The following is a 14934-nucleotide window of genomic DNA, read 5'->3' on the forward strand; positions in this document are numbered from 1 at the left end:
TTTTAATACGTCTAGTGTGACAGGTACTGTATGCTGATATTCTGTTAATAGACAAACACACAGTTTACGGTAAATGCTGTTCTACATGAACTCTGATCACTTTGCTCTTCCGCCTACACTTCAAAACACGACAGGCCGGGCCGTGAGTTCACAATCGACCCATGCTGCGTAAGTATTGCCCTGTCAGTTCATTATGCGGCTGCTGTTGTTTCAAAGAGTAACACAATCTTTTTTTTTTCTTTTTTTTTTTTCAACATAACAGATGAAACGCACCGGAGATGAAAGAGGGAATGAAATGATGGAGGAGGGGTGGAGGAAAGGAGAGGAGGAGTGAAGGCAAAGGAGGAGGGCAGGGAGGATGGTAATCAGATGTCAAATGTGCCTTATGCGCCTGTACAGCTATGTGAGTGCACACACAGACACAGACACACACACACACACACACACATACATATACTTACAGCTGGGTTGTAGTGATGGAGCATATGGCTCAGGATCTGTGCCCTTTTGTTCCCGTTTTCTCTCCTTGTATCTCTTACCTACTTGTGTCCATGTTTCTATGTATATCCCTCCTTTATATTTGCACTCTGTCTGTTCATCCATATCTGTCTCTGTGCATCTCTCTGCTTTACCCTCCATCTCTGGCTCTGTCTTTTTGTCCCAAAGGGTTTGTCCTATTAAACTGTGAGTTAAGGACAAGCTGTGGTGGGAGGAAATGAATTTCTCCTCCTCCTATCTTTCCTGCTTTGGCCTTCATATCAGCTCCACGTCCCACCCTATCTCCTCCACTCCTTCTCCCCTTGTGCTCTCTCTTCTCCTGCTTCTTTTCAACTTGTCATTCCTTTCCACAATCCCTCTGCCTCAATGCCACTTTCATCATCCCCTCCCCCTCTCTCCTCTTACTCCTTTGCCCTTGCTCATTACTCACTTGCTGCATCTTTTTCTTTTTTTCTTTTTACCAACAAGCCAGTTGTTTGTGTGTGTGTGTGTGTGTGTGTGTGTGTGTGTGTGTGCGTGCGTGTGAGAGTATGTAACAGTGTGTTATACTTTCACAGTGTGGCGTGTTTTCTTTGATAGTCGTTTGGCTGGCCTGCATCCCAGTTCTTCCCTCACATGGCTGAACACACAGACATTAAGAAAAAAAAAACTTCCTCTTTCTCTGCTCTGGCTCACTATCGCGTTCGTCTTTGCTTTGTCTTCCCTCATCTCAAGGTGGCAGAGAGGAAGGAAGGAAGGAAGGGAGGAAGGAAGGAAGGAAGGAAGGAGGGAAGGAACAGTAAGTGGAAGGAAGACGAAACAGTAATAAAGACGTTCAAATGTGGAGCAGGAGACAAAAAGGGGAAACAAAACGTGTTTCAATAAACACCAATACTACATTCAAGGAAAATTTCACACAACTGTCGATGCTGTTTAAGAAAGCATTAAGTGTGTATGGTAACAGTGAATCTCATATAATACATTAAGATGGATATGTGATAATGTCAGGGAAACGTTGTGCATGTGAACACAGTCAGTCAGTATTGCAGTGAGAGATCCAGCAAGTGATTAGGCACATGGAGGCGATCAGGCAAACAGAGATGCAGTTCAGCTGCCAAATAGATGTGTACCAACTACAGCATGGCAAATCACACACACACACACACACACACACACACACACGAGTTGCCACTTAGGAGTCAGCTTCGTTCCTACATTGTTTAAAATTCCAATATGTCTTTCAATCCACATATTTGCAGTTACAAATTAGATGAAAGGAATAACACAAATGTTCCACAACTTCCTAATAACTCACATAACTGCAGATTTGATTTAAAAAGAAGAGCTAGAAACAATACTGAAGTTGTTGATTTTAATTGTTTTTCAATATCTCTGTTATTAAAACGTTTTATCATTATCATTTATATTATCATTATTATTAGTTTTAAGGAGGGATGCACAATATAGATGGGACACTTTTATAATCACACATTATTCCTGTAAGGGACCGAGCTGGCAGACAAGAGGAGACTCGGGTGGTTTTCAAAAAAAAAAAAAAAAAAAAGGCTTTTATTTTACCCAAATACTGCAAAAAAAAAGTACAAATGACAAAATATATAACTAAAGTTCTGGGCCCATAAAAGAGGTCAAATAAACAGAACTCAACTGAAGTGACCTTAACACCACCAACAGACCTTACAAAGTGGACACAATGGGGAACATATATACTGGCTGATCAGACCATTAAGACACAAGAGGGATGACAGACAGACAAACACTACCAACTAAGCAATAAATAACAAAACAGAATAATTCCCCAAAAAAGGTTAATTCAACTAAATTAACCAAACCAAAAATATCAAAACTAAATTTTTAATAAAGAGAAACAAACAATATAACTAAACGGAAAAATAAACAGTTTCTCCCTGTGAGGTGGCAGGAATTGGTACGGCCCAATTGGCCACTTCCTGTATTTAACAGTTTCAGTTCCTGGGGCACATCCTTTGCTCGGGCGTGGCCAGATGTCCTTCAGGAGCAGCACCTCCACACTGGTAACTCAAGAAATGAAAATTAAAACAATTTAAAGAAACTAGTGACTGTACAAAAGTTAACCAAATGTGCACGCTACAAATAGAAACTAATGTACTGTCAAAACTGTAAAATCAAATGAGTATGATGTATGAAACAAAATCCAATGTGTTGTCATTTATTTGTCTGTAATGTGAGATGTAATTAAGATAAGCTAAATGAGGAAAAAATGAACTACAAATGTAAAAGAAACTAAAGTGTGAGTGCCACCGGGGGACAGACCTTAATGCAGCTGTGTGGCTGCAAGTGCGGCCATCACAATTCCAATGATTAAAATTATAGCCGTTAAATATCGCTGATAAAACAAAGCCAGACTGCTTTTATTGACTTAACAAGGGCAGCATCTACACTCCTGACACAGTGGATGGCGGTACATGTATCTTTGCGAGCCACCAATAAACAGAAAAGAAGAACAACAACAACTGCAGCACCCCGTTTAGAGGGTAAAACATGTCGCGGAGTGGACATCTTTCACAGTTTCAGAGGAAGACAACAGGACTGCGCTGGGGGTCTGATCTCCAACCCCCTGACACCAAACCAGATCAACAAACTTCCTGCAGCTGTAAACAGGTTAGACACAGCACTGAAGGACTGTCTCCCGAGTGTTAGCACGAGCTAATTAGCAGCAGCGGCTTACACCCAACACTAGGGGTGGGGGAATAAAAATCCATACAGCATACTATTGTGATATTTTTGTGTGGCAATATTGTCGTAGTGGTATCAATTTTTTTTCAATATATAAATCATTGATATTGAAAATATAAATTAAACATTTGGTAGCCTACTAGAATAATACAATCAGTTGCTTTTTCAGTTTACTAGATACATTTTGCCACAATAAAAATGACTGACATGAGATGAACAGGCTACTCACTACTTTATTTTATTTGATGAAACTGTTGATGTTGACAAAGTTTTCCTTTGGGGACATCATTTACAGCTGAAAAAAAAGGTAACAAATCGCAATATACTGCAACATATTTTATCACTATCGCTACTCAGCGTACCTCAACACGTTTAAAATCACAATAATATTGTATCATCACTAATGTATCATGATAATATCGTATCATGGGGCCTCTGGTGATTTCCACCCTATCCAACACCAAGCTTTTACCTCGCTCAACTCTGTTGTTAAAGTTATTTTTTTATTTTTATTTTTTTGGGGGCATTTTTAGCCTTTAATGGACAGGACAGTTAAGTGTGAAAGGGGGAGAGAGAGAGGGGGGATGACATGCAGCAAAGGGCCACAGGCTGGACTCGAACCCGGGCTGCTGCGGCAACAGCCTTGTACATGGGGCGCCTGCTCTACCACTAAGCCACCGACGCCCCGTTAAAGTTATTATTTTTCTGAGGTGAGTGTTAATGTGTGAGGTGAATCAATAGCTCATCACTATTCTACTTAGTAGTTGTAGGCTAGTGTATCGTGGGACGGTGAGACAGTGCCTGGGTGTGTTTATAAAATTGCACCATGATGATATAAACATTTCATACACCAGATGTACAGCACACCTGTCAATTCGCATTCAACCCGTTCATATGAGTCAGCTGTGGTTATATGGGGGCAGGGGTGTTGAGGGAAGGCCTTTTGACAATACCCCAGGAAATCAGTTCTTTTTTCGCAGCCTAATGTTGGCAGGTATGAAAGAGTCAGAACTGTTGTTTGTTTTTGTTGTGTTGGTAATAGTGATGTTAGGTTGATTTGGTTCAGTCAGGGCTATGGAATATCAAATCATCTATATTTCCTCACTACATCTCAGCCTTTCTTACCCTCAGGCGTAAATAAACTACAAGTTATACATTTCTTCTTAAAATACAAACATGTGAAATGATCAGTTATCGTATCTGTTATTGGCCATGAGAAGCAGGTAAGTCAGTTGGAAAAAACCATATTGGTGCATCCCTAGTTTGAAGTGTACTGACAGCAGACAACCAGTAAAATTAACATGCTCAGATATTTTGTGATGTTTTTATAACATGCCTTTTCCAAAACCAGTCCCAAAACTGCTTTTTCAAACACTCACTTAGTTTGAGGTCAAACTGTTTCAAAGACTTTCTAAAGCTGGACTTCTGAGGCAGAAAGAACGAGAAAAAAAAAAGGTGGAGGGAGAGATCGGGACTGAATGAAAATGAAGAGCAAGAGATGCAGGCATTGTGTCTCTGCAGCTCTCCAGCTGGGCAGTTCACTGGCATTCTGCCTTCGCTGGATGCTCACGATACAGATAGGATCATCCTATCATTGCACTCATTAGGAATTCACAGACAGCAATATCACAAAAAACTGCAGATTAGCCAAGACTTAATTTCTCAATACAGCTGGGCAGTTGGCTGGCAGTTTGCCACTTCAATAAGAGTCAGCTTTTTCATATTATCGTCACATCATTGAACTCGCTTAGAATATAACAAAGGCTTACATTAGCGGAGCCTCTTAATTTCAGATGCAGTGTAATAGTTTGCTGGCATCCCGCCACTTTGAAAGGGCTCTTAAGTCATGATTTAAACAGGCACAGCAATTTTTCCCCCCTCCATCATCAGGGCACATACGCCTAGCTGATCTACTTGTGGCTATCTGCTAATCAGGAAGCGACTGCAATCTGATTCTTAAATGCCTAGAGAAAGGTGTGAAGAGATCACTTCTGCAGCAGAAACGTAAAACAGACACAACAAAAGCTGTAGAGAGCAAGACAGATGTTGTTGGGTCAAGAACATGTTTAATTTGCAATGCAGGAAATGCACCAAGTATTATCTAGTATCTTTGCTGCACTTACCTGTGTTGCATGTCTGATTAACTGTAGCATACTCGTTCTACTTTGAAGATAAAACTTAATTTTCATAAATTACTTTCTATTATTATATTTTGCTTCCTGCATTGATTTCAATATAGGCGTAATTACTTGACTGTGGAAAACAGAGCTGCAGCATTTATCTTATGGAGGTAAATTACTGCTGAAAGCTTCTATGACTAAAATTTGCATCCCACAAAAAACTATATTTATCAACTTAATACGTGGTGGCATGTTGTATTAGCTGGAATTGCACATGTCAGCAAAGCCTATTTAATTCCACCCTGGCAGCCTGGCCTGGAGTCTGTTTCCAAGACCAAGGAAATCCATGTGCTGAAGATACATAGGGTATTTGCCAAGTCAGAAACATCCTGGGAATGTGGATGAATACTCAAAATTAATGATGTATGAGACAATAATCCAAAGGATAACATTAAACATTTAGAGCACTTATTTTAAACATTGTGCTACATGCTACAAAAATCACAAGTATCATTTCAATTTAGGTGCTATCACAAGTCAGCCTGTTATATAAGTAATAAACATCATATTAATGAACATGTCTAAACTGTCACCCTTCCGCAGCCCCAGCTTGTGAAGACCCCCTGTAGATTTCAACAATTAGATTTAATTAAAACGGGAAGACAGCTTTTTAAAATTGGTAAAACCTGAAAACAACAAACAGGAAGCCACAAGATTGCCTGGGGGAGCAACTTCATAGCATTTCTTCCTTCTTTTAACAAATATATTCATGTAAATGTGAGAGCACAATAAATGCCAGAGTATGTGTCTATTAATTTCTGACCCTGCCTGTAGTAGCACTGCTCCGAGGCCAGTCTGATGTCAAGCACTAGAATTGGTAATCGACTTTCAAGTACATGCTCCCCGTCAAGCTAACTGACCCCGGGACACTGGCCTGCTGGGTTTTTCCACTGCCTTCAACACAACCACCATTTTAGTCCAAATGGTCACTTCTGAGCAAATTGAAATAATTTTAGGGAAGTGTTTGTGACTGATGTGCCTTTGATGATAAGGAGTCAGGCAGTTATTTTCGTGCTGCTAAAACGCATCCCCTACTGCGTCTGGGTGATTTAGAATACAGGCCGTGACCTCGCTAAATCAAGTGAACAAAACCAGACTCCCTGCTCCCCATTTTTTCTGTCAATCTTCACTGAGAAACATGCACTCAGATAAATACACCAAAGATAGTCCAGGAAGGAAATTTTTGTCCCAGTTGTAGCTGATTAAAGTGCTGCAGAGTTGGACCAGAATGAACAGAATACCGAAGTGAACTGAGGAGGATTTTGATTGACAGGCAGCTTGTTACCACTCCAATTAGAGAATGTTTACCACCTCTTGCTGTGTGCGTGTGCACGTGTCTGAGTGTGTGTCTGAGTGTGTGTGTGTGTGTGTGTGTGTGTAACTGTGTAGATACATATATCAGTATAGGTGTGCGAGACAGTGTGTCCGTCTCTGAGTGCATGAGTGTGTTTACAATTCCCTCAGCAGTTCTTGTCCTCTCGCCTTTAATTGGTATACGCTCGTATTGACAGCTCGGACCAGCAGTCACATTGGCACATTGACATATGGATGGAGCAGGTCTCCAGAGGGAGGTATGTGACTGGTTCAGCTTTTTGTCAGTCAAACTGTCCTTGTCCCCTCTTGAAGCATAATCAGTTTTCTCTATGTTCTTATGTTACCATGGAGAAGGAAAGCTGATGGTCATGTTGCAGAGTTTTTAATATGTTGAAAAGATGAACAAATATAGCAACAAGCATTTCATGGTCTTTTGAATGCTTTGGATATTTATGTGGCTGTATGGCTTCGAATTCCCATGGGTAAGCTCTTATATGACATAGTCATACAAAGAGTTAATTTCCAAAACATTTGAGGGGATCATTGTGTTGAGAACATGGACACAATATTCCCTTGTCAATGTATGTGTGAGAGAGACACAGAGAAGTAGAGTAGCCCTTTTCTCATTGCTCAAAAAATCCGCTAACACCTGTGAACATCTGGCTTTGGTATTTAAAGGGAAAGGTTAGAATCGGCGTTCACTCCCGGGTCAAATGCCTCTGCAGTAGTCGCAGGTATTTATCGGCTCTAGCTCAGATCAGCTTCCATTGGCAGGGATGGAAACACAGGATCTGGATGGATGTGCTAAATTTTAGCCACTTTACCAGTGCAATGCAATGATGCACCACCAGAAAATACCATCTATCTCCAACCAAGCAGCACTCACATATCTCTCGTTTCACAGTGAGACTGAATAAGTTGGAGAAATTTCTAAAAAAGTAACCAACATAACATTTTGGCTGGCCCCCATGCTGCCCTCTACAGTTTACTAACCTGTTGTCCAGCAGGCAGGCAAGCTGCGAGGGTTTAGACACACAGAGCCGGATTGGCGAGTTGATCCGAGGTGCCCAATTTTCCACCTCGTAGGGTAGTCATATTAGCGGAACCTTTTTGGTTCAAAAAGAACGAGGCGCCCTTCCGCCACGGGAGGGGCTGTTGAAGACTTGTGGGAGGAGCTGTTGATGACGCCGCACGTGCGACCCACTGGCGGTGGACTAACAGGAAACAGATGATAGCAGCAATGAGCAGCTAGTAGCAAGAGGGAAACCCAAACCTGACAGACACTGTAAAGATGAGCAACTGGGGAGACAAGGAATTGTGCGCCCTCCTTGCCCTCGCAAACGAAGAGGCCATTAAGCGTCAAGTGACGGGGACGGTGAAGGACGGGCCAACTTATGAGAAGAATCGCCGAAAGACTGACTAGCCGTGGCTTCCCCCCCACGTCACTGTGCAAATTTGCACAATTCCTTTTTAAAAAGGGCTACAGAGAGTGGTAGGAGTGAGGCAAGTTGGAAGTGAGGTAATCAATATGTTGTGCTAGCTCAGTCAACTAACCAATCACAGATACTGTCGTTCTATCAGACAGATTAAAAAATATTAAAATTTAAAAAAGCTAAAATAGGTCACCAAATATACTTTGGTAGCTTAATAACCTTGGACAGCCCGCCCAAGTGAAGTCTGTGTGTGGGAAACACTGAAAGATTAAAGGTCCAGTGTGTAGGATTTAGCAGTATCTAGTGGTGAGGCTGCAGAACTGAAGCTCCTCCTGTGTAGGAGAACAACAGTGGCCATTGCAAAACTGCAAATGGCTTCATCTAGTTCCAGTTTCTGGTTTGTCCATTCAGGACTACTGTAGAGGAACAGACTCTGTGGGAAAGGACACGTTCTGCATGTAGATGTAAATGGCTCATTTTAAGGTAACAAAAATAAAGGATTCTTATTTCCAGGTCATTTTGAACTATGGACACACAGTTATGAATCATTTCTGCCAATAGCTGCCTGAGAAAGCTGCACACATGGCCTTTAAAGCAAGTTAACTATAAACTATACTATTTCTTTAATGTTTTTATGTTGAATTTTATTGCAGTCAGTCCAATTAGCTCTGTTCATTCTGTGGCTAATTTTCCCCATTTCCTTTTGCACTGACTGTAATAACCTTGACATGGCAGCCCACTGAGGTGACGCAATACACTGTAGTAAAATCAAAGCTCCACAGCACACCATATGGTCGGTCTAGCATCACTCCTCTCTGCTCTCTCATGACCAAAGTGCTGTGTGATGTGACCTGTCAGTAATGTGCAATGTTCCTTTAGCGGCTGGAAAGAATCACTGAGGTGAATGACATACTCTGTCCTCCTTTCTTCTCTGTGTCCGAAGCTATTAACTTACACATGAGTTATAGAGAGGAGGGCTGAGTGAGTCTGAATGTTTGTGTAAGACTGTGTTAAATATACTATCAATATACTTCTACTAGTTTTGTAGGGCGGTGTGTGTGTGTGCGTGTATTTTCCTGTGTATGTGCGAAAGTAAAAACGCATTTGTACATTTTCAAACAACGTCAATCAATGTATTTTTCTCTGAACATGTTTCTTTCATTCTGGAGTGTGTGTTTGGTGTGTAATGGTGAGGGTCAAGTTTGGGCTAAGGAGTGAATATTTCTTAGATTGTCTTCAGACGTGTGTGTGTGTGTGTGTGTGTGAGTGAGAGAGAGAGAGAGAGAGCTAAGATAGTGAGTTCTACGTCGTGTTGTGTTTTGTGCCTCAGGTCTCTGCTTCTCTTTGAAGTGTGAGAGCTGTGTGCTTTTGATATGAAGGCATTTAATAAGCCTCCTTCTCTCTCTCTGTATCTCTCTCTCTCTCTCTCTCTCTCCAAGTGTGTGTTTGTGTGTGTGCATCAGTCTGTTTAGCACCAAGAAATCCAATCTGCCTTGCCCTCTCAATGTGCAATGGTCTGTATATGTGTATATGTTAATTTAAAGGCATTCAATGAACCCTGACTTGCACTACACACCGTCATGGGTTGAGTCCTTCATCATAACATGCTTGCATGTGCTCCTTGAAGAAAACAAACACATACAGTAGAAACACCAATCCATCAAGCTACTGTTGCCCTGTATATTTGGTTTGAAGGAAACATATTTAAAACAGCAGCGAGGGAGAAAAAAAAAATCTACAAATGGCTGCACATGCAGAAAGAGACAGGCAGAGACTTCAGTACTTCGACAGGCAGACAACCTACTATAGTCTATAGAAACACTTCCTCTTTGCTTTTATCTTCTCAGCTGATGCCCAAACAAACTTCTTCAATCTTGCGTGTTCAAGAAAAAGACTGTGTTGCTTTTTTTTTTTCTTTTATCGTTGATATCAGTGCTTTCATTTCTATCTTGATAGCAAAGATGGCTGCACACCTTTCAAGGTACACTATGCAGGAATTGTCAGTTACTGTTTGTAATTACAGCATTAAAACTCGACCCCTCCTCCCTACAATACACTGCAAGCTATTATTGTAGGAACATTACATTTGTTGTGATGGAAACCTGATACTTTAGCACGCTAACTCAGCTAACCGGCTGCATAGTTTCCTCTTGGTTGCGTGCTGCTTATGGTCTGGCACCTGGCTGCCACATTTTTATAAACGCACTTCAGACTGAAATATTTCAACAACTTTCGGAGGAACTGCCATGAAAGTGTATACAGACGTTTATCATTGTCAGAGACAAAACACTTGCCTTTTCCTCCAGCACCACCAGCAGGTTTGGGGTATGAAGTAAAAGGTGTCAACAAATACTGGAGTGCCACAAATGATAGTACTGTATGTCCCTATCACATGACTTTCATGCAAATATGGATGAATTGTAATCCCTTAACTTTTTTCTGGTCAAAATATCACTGAACTTCTGCAGCTGGCATGCATGTAGTGTTCACACAGCTGGCGTTCCTGCTGCGGCGCTGCTGCAGTGCCGTCTGCAGCATAACTACTGTATTTCCCCCAATAGCCAGCACTCCACTCCACTCATTTATGAAGTCGTGCAAGACACAGCATTGTCAGAAGCATGGTCATGAAAATACTTCACAATGAAAACCCTAATGTTAACAATTAAAGGGATTCTGTCAATAGATTCCTCATCAGATGGCTTTTTTGAAATGGAAATATGAAAGACTGAGTTAAAAACAATTTATCATACTTTTCATATCAGACGGATAAAGACATTAAAACTGTAGTGAAGAGTGATACAAAGTCAATATGATTATCAAAAGACCATTTTCATTGTTAATTTTTGCTGAAATGCGCATCATGCAGAAAAAAATAGGCCAGACTCCCAACCTCTACATGTTCTGGAGCTGTGTCCGAGCAGCACTGCTCACACAGGCAGTGTGGCTGCTCTAACTTGAAATGTTCTTGAATACAAAATGTTCCTTATAAATAAACTTTCTGGGCCTTGCATTGCAACATACAAGGGTTGGGCTTTCATAAAAAAATTCAAACAGGTTTGATATTAAGCCAAACACTGGACTGGACTACCAACTTGTACTTCTAGGTGTTGCATTTGGATCAGCAGCTGCTCCCAAGTGGAACATAATTAGACTGAGAAAGGTCATCCATGAGTGTAGTGACTCCAGCCCACTTGGTGGCAGTAATGCATCTCTAAGCTGGTTTGCCAACTGCTAATAAACACTGAATAAGAGGAGGAAGCAGAGGGTGAAGCTGAATGCTTACCTTTTGAATATCAGTTAGATGAAGGTGCAGATACAACCGTCAACAGCCACAGCTGAGACAGATCCCAGTACTGAAAGCACCATGACTTGACCACGGTCTGTGGCCGTTTAGGTAACTCTAGATTAAAGTAACTCTGCCACCTTTCATCACGTAACCCCAAAAAACCCATGAACTTTCTGGTAAACGAAAACATGCCCCATGTGCATCTTCCTCCCTCCCACCTCTACTGAAATTTGATGTTCTTCATGTTGCCAGCTTCAGCTTGGTAGTAAATTGTACACAGCCTGTCACACAGTAGTGGCTCTTTTAGTCCATTTATAAAGATCTAAACATGTTATGTTAATAACAATTGCCAGTTCCAGTTTGCAGAAAAGCAAACAGGTTTGAGCTCAAACACCAAACCACACCAGAAACACCAGACACTGACCCAACTCTGCACCACACATGAATTACCTTGACTTCTGGGGTCTTAGCCATGTTTATCATACACACTATACTGTGCAGAGTGTGGGCTGCCTTGCATGTATTATACCAAATCTCAGTGCTTCCCTCGATCTGTTAGCTTTGTGATGTTTGTGTATACCACCTCACAGAGGCTAGTCCTGACTGAATCTGATATGCAGCTACAACATCTGCTCTTCTAGCCCTCACTTACAGTCTCTGAACTCCTCTATTTAGCTCCCAATTAGTGTTTCTTTTATTAGAGCACTTTAGGTTAGACCTCGCAAACAACTGCCTCTCCCTCTCTCTTGCTCTCCGTCTCCTCCTCTCTCTGTTCAAGGCTCTTGTTCTCTCTCCATCTCCCAGTACCACTTCCAGCTTTCCTCCACTTTGTCTTTCATCTCTTCTGTTAGCCTCCCCACTCATCTCCCACTAGATCAGCGCACACGCTCTCTCTTAAGCTTCCCTCTTTCTCACTCTCAACCCCCTACTGAGCCTCTGCTCAGCAATCTTGTCATTACACAGTAAAAACACCTTTTATCAGATGAGATTTCAAAATAACACATCGCCCCATGCTGTGCGTGTGCACACGTTAACAACATCCACATAGGACACATGCCACATGTGCATAACACAGACCCTTACTGACACACATGATCAATATATGGGATCATGATGGTGTTTGGAGCAATGCACTAGGTAAATACATAAGCCACACACACCGATGTGCAAAGGTACAAAAAATTCAATGTGTTCCCATTATTGTATTTCTAGCGCGTGTGATGTTTCAAATCGATGCAGGAAGAGCTGACTTGGGAGGAATTCAGTGTTTTGCTGAAGGACACTTGAGCAGGATGGATGGTCACTGTCACACAGGATTGAACACAGATCCTGCAGCTAAGAGGACGCTTTCCCAGCTCACTACCGTTCGTCACCGCGCTGTCCGTGTGTTTCCAAGTGTGTGTCAGTGTAGTTTAGCCATGAGTGACAGCAGAGATAGTCGGGGGAGGAGAGTATGTGGCATGTGAAACATGTAGAGTTTCCATGGTATTGCTCGACACTGGTATGGATCCCATTACAAGCAAATCAGGTTTTTAAGTTCTGGTTATTTTTCAAGCACTGTGAACGTAACTGCATCTGTGTGTAAACTCATATAGTTAGCATTTTCCTCTTGGCAAGTTTGGTTTTCAGATGGTATTTTTACTGAGGACAAAACTTACAACATCGAGTAATGTGTCCAGTGGTATGACTCACAGGATGTAGACTGTGTGTATAAAGCCAGATTTATACTTCTGCTTCGAATCGATGCCGTACCCTGCACCATTGCCTGATGTGCTCCTCCCCAGGAACGTGACGTCGTGGCAGTGCAGACCTTATTTATTTAATTTCACAGAAACAATACATTGTGAAGACAATAAAACCTCCACAAAATAGCATTTTAAATCTTGTGTTTGATTTATCCTAGCGGCATATGGGTAGAGGAAATGTCTGCTAGCCACTAGGCTAAATTATGCAATGTAAAACGCCATAGGCTGTGGGCCATAGCATGTTGTATTTGTGGAGAAAAGACAAGTGCTTTGTCAGTGAATGCTGCGAGTTATAGTGAAGCCGATTTGTGTACTTGTGTTTGAAATTATCTATTAAGCCATGTTTCATGTGTGCTGGGGTGTGTTTTGAATCAACTTAACTCTACAGCACTTCACAGAAACCCCGCCATCAACTAGTGTTTTGGAGGTGTAAGTGTAGAGTGACACAGACACACCACCCCACAAGTATAAATGCTCACAACGGCATAGGCCACACGCGTAGGCTACTAATACCTGCCATTGGCCACCTATTTCACACTGAATTCTCCTCCCCTTCCACTATCTCCTGACACTACTTTGTAAGGGCACCATCACTGCACACTGGGCTTAGCGCTGCCCAAGACAGTTGTGAGTGTTTTAAAGAAATACAAAAAGTCCAGACCTCCCTCCAGCAATGGCAGGGTGCTAAAACAAAGTGTGTAGATAGGTCTGGCTAAGTGCTGCCCAGTAATTATGGACTGGAGATGTCTCCAAACTATGTAATTTATTTTGGCCCAATAGCTGAGAAACAGGGTCTACTGTGCCTGTATTTCCAGGTGTGTGTCCCATTGCTCATGCTGCTTTGTGTTTGTTAATCTCATTATTCTCTTCATCATCTTGGCTTTGTTGGCAGCTTAACACGGAAATGGGATCAGGCTGGATTTAGTTTCCTTTTTAGGATACGGAGAACAGGTTCCCCACACAACTTGTAATTGTGCGTCACTTACCTCGCTTTACCCTACTTTTCTCGCTCCATCTCTCTCTGTTGCTCTCTGATGACGATTGTTCTCCCATCTTTCTCAAGAGTCATCACGCTCTCCTTTGTTGTTCTGCCATTACTCCCTGTCCCTCTCTTGGCGTCCAATTCCCATCTCTGCGCTCACTGATTAAAATGTGTTTTGTAAATGAGTCAGAAAAGAGAGTGGACTCATTCACTGCTGTATTGATAGTCTATCTGGCTAAAGTGGAAATTTTATTTCAAGTGGTGTTATTGTTGGCGCCGCCATTGTAAAGTCAACCTGATCACTTTCTGTTTTCCTCAGAGCCGAGCTACTCTGGCTGTTTAACTGTCTGTAAGTTCTTTGCTGTTACTATCCCCAGTAGCAGGAATGGCATGGATACTCTTTGGTAACTGGGGATAGCCACCAGGGAAAACATTAGCACTATCCTCTCCCTGTTTTTGTGCACAATGTTGATGCACCTCCTTCATGCCGTAAACTGAGCCTTCATTTTCCCAGGAGATCGTACCCAGTGGCAGAGAGAACTGCAATGTGACAGCGAGGATTATTCTGAACCAAAGTAAATGCCAATGGCGTATTCTAAAGCCATTACATTGTTCAATCAACATTTTCTTAATGAGAAGTTAATACCAAAAACAAGCCAAAAAAACATCTATTTCCACTTTAATTCAGTTCAATACACACCTTAAGTTCATACAAGCTCATGTTCCCATACATTCAGTAATGCCATACCACTTGAGGTGAGACAATGGTGATTTGATTTTTTAG

This window comes from Epinephelus lanceolatus, chromosome 4 (genome assembly GCF_041903045.1).
Source record: "Epinephelus lanceolatus isolate andai-2023 chromosome 4, ASM4190304v1, whole genome shotgun sequence".
NCBI lineage: Eukaryota > Metazoa > Chordata > Actinopteri > Perciformes > Serranidae > Epinephelus > Epinephelus lanceolatus.